Genomic DNA, 3,029 nt, shown 5'->3' with positions numbered 1-3,029 from the left:
GGCTTGCGTCAACACTTTATCTCTGCCTCCGATTTTCTGCAGTTTTCTGGGCTCAGCATGCACGTGCGAGGGAGGCGAGTGGGTGTTGTGAAAGAAGGGATACACTGGTGCGAGAGAGGTGGGTCCGTTCCACAGAGCAGGGGAAGGCCGGTAACCCCAGGGATGTGGCTTGAAAATAGGGTAATGTGTGAAAAGGATAGTGTTGGCTGACATCCTAATGTGTGGTGATGTTCCATGGCTGCAAGCCCACAGCGTATATAAGGAATCTCTTGGTGGCTGCAGCTTCACAGAATGCGTGCACAGCAACTTCGTGCAGTGGCTTGCAATTACGTTTTTTAAAATGCGGCCCTACTTTCAAGGCACTCTGAGCAGCAAACATGTATCTCTCCTAGGTATATTGCGTGCCACAACTTACATGCATGGTAAATACTAATTCCTATGCAGAAGTGTCTTCTGGCTAGCGATGTGTGAAATGGCTTATAGGCAGTGAAACCAGTTGTCAAATGTCATGGTTGGGATATGGGACATGAATAATACAGCGCCTTTCAGAGTATTCAAATTGTCTTTCCTTTAGGCCCCATTGAGCTGGCATGGTGGCAGCGGGTGTGTGTGTGTGTAATTTAAGAACCAATACTTGAAATAATTCCAGCTTTCCTCCAATTCTACACTTAAAAATATAAAATTATAAAGAAAATGCAGTGTCAAGAAATGATTTAAATAGTTTTTCCTCTTTAGTATTACTTTTGTTAAAGACTTCCAAGCATAATGGGAATTTAGGGGTAGGATGGTGAAAACAGTGGTTTGGAGGAAGAAATCTCTGAAATCCTCAGTGCATGCCATTCTTTGTCATTCTTTATAGTTGCATTTGACTGCACTTCTGATGTAATTTACAAGATGGATTAAATGAGGCAGTAAAGGCTGAAAACTTGTTATGAAAGCACCAATGCAGTGCATTAGATGAGGTTCCAGAATTTTTGGATTTTGCAGGATTGTCATTAAAACAGTTTATCATTTTGAAATGCCTAGGGTTAAAGTTGATCAGTTCACAAACCAAGAATTGTAAACTATAGAACTTGTTATATTTGTAAAATTGTCTGTACAAGGGTACATAAGGGTACATAGTTTGGTGATTTTTAGGGAAACTATGGGGGGGGGAATCTTTTTTGACTCTCCTCCTTGTTAACTGTAAAATCTTGAAGCAGGGCTGATTTACAAAAGTGTGATTGAATCAAATTGTCTATGAGCTTTGTTGTGGTAAACTCTGGTTCCTGCGTAGCAAGTAGCATCCACAGGATCCTTTTGTGAGTGTACACATGTGAAAACAATCCTCATGTGCCACCCACACAGTTTGCTTGTAAATAAATGCAAGGAATCAAGCTTTGGCTCACATGCATTTACAAGTAAATTTTTACAAAAATGTATAAAAAGGAACTGTGTGGATAATCCATTCAGATTAAATGTTTTCATACGTATACATGCTGGAATCACTCCAGGATTCATCCCATTGATGCAAAATATTAAATTGGAACTTCTCCCAGGCCTGTTCAGTTGGACGCACTCCAGGATGCAATACAGACAGATGGCTCTAGCAGTTCCCAACATTGTCCCCAGTGGGAGAGGGAGGAGAGGTGGGGTGTATGGAAGCAGGTAATAAGAAAATGCAGGGGAATTTACAGAAGAATTTGCTAATTTGTAGTGCTTTCCAGTACAGAGGGTCAAGAGTTTATGAACACAAGAGTGGGATGTTTAAAACCTCCTATTTTACATGAATGGACAGGATTGTGTGTGCCTGCAAGAGTGTGCATTAGGAGAAATTGTGAAGAGGAGGAACAATTGTACTTTTTTTGGCAGCTATCTGTGACACCTTTGGAAAGCCTAGCTCATGCTTCAGAAATCTTTGTCTGAGAAACAGGATATTTTAGGGATACCTCAGTAACCTTTGAGGTTTGATTCCCAACATTGCTATTATTGTTCCACTGGTAAAGACAAGAAACATTGCTATTATTGTTCCACTGGTAAAGACAAGAAATCCAAATCCACTCTCTGTTCAATTCTGTATCAGCAGTTGTATTTGCCTAATGCCTACTCTTGCACCAGCTAGTGAAGATATAAAGAACAGGGATGGACATCCTATTGAAAACAGTAGACAGCCATCTGCTCTATGCTATAGGTGTTGAACCCATTTGTTACAAGGGCTGGATCTGACATAAAGGTCGCTTCGTTGGGCAGAGCCATGCGTGCCATAAAATGTAACACAAAGTACCAGAGATATAAAGGTGATTTCAGATGCTGAATGGCAATAACAGGCTTGATTAGATTAGGTGTGATATGCAAAGAGGTGGTAGTGCTAGTATTTATAAGCTGCTGCTGGTGGGGAGTTTGCTTAAGAAAAGTTTTGCAGTGGCCCAAAACTAGTGTTGCCAACCTCCAGGTGATGGCTGGAGATCTCCTGGGATTACAACTGATTTTCAGGTGACAGAGATCTGTTCATTTGGAGAAAATGGCCACTTTGGAAGGTCGACTGTATGCATTATATTCCATTGAAGTCCCTCTCCTCTTCAAACCCTGTCCTCCTCAAGCTGCACGCCCCAAAAACTCCAGGTCAGGCTGTACTCGCAGACTTCAGAGTTAACATGCATGAGTAAGGCTGCTTAATATGCCAAACAATAAAGCCTAAAGCTGAGAAATTTCTTCCCTCAGCAACCATCCCAAAGACCTTAATTCTGCACTATAACGCAAGGGAAAAGCAACAATAAACAGCTGCTCAAAACCAACTGAATGTTATTACAAAGGAGTTTTCAGCTGCCTAAAATAAAACTTTGTTGGTCTTAAAGGTGCCATGGGACCCAAAGGGGGGGGACAGCCAATGGAGGAAAGGGAAGTTGGTTTTTATCTCTCCTGCGGGACTGAGAGAGCCAGGCTGCAATGCAGCAGCCACCCCAGAGAAGAAGTGTGCATTCATGCACGCTTCTTGCTGATACCTGGAATAAATCTTTGTTGATTTCTTAAGGGTGCCATGGGACAACTTG

The sequence above is a fragment of the Gekko japonicus genome, unplaced genomic scaffold (genome assembly GCF_001447785.1).
Source record: "Gekko japonicus isolate JY-2015 unplaced genomic scaffold, Gekko_japonicus_V1.1 scaffold241, whole genome shotgun sequence".
Lineage (NCBI taxonomy): Eukaryota > Metazoa > Chordata > Lepidosauria > Squamata > Gekkonidae > Gekko > Gekko japonicus.
The sequence above is the reverse complement of the archived record's forward strand: the minus strand, read 5'-3'. Positions refer to the sequence as shown.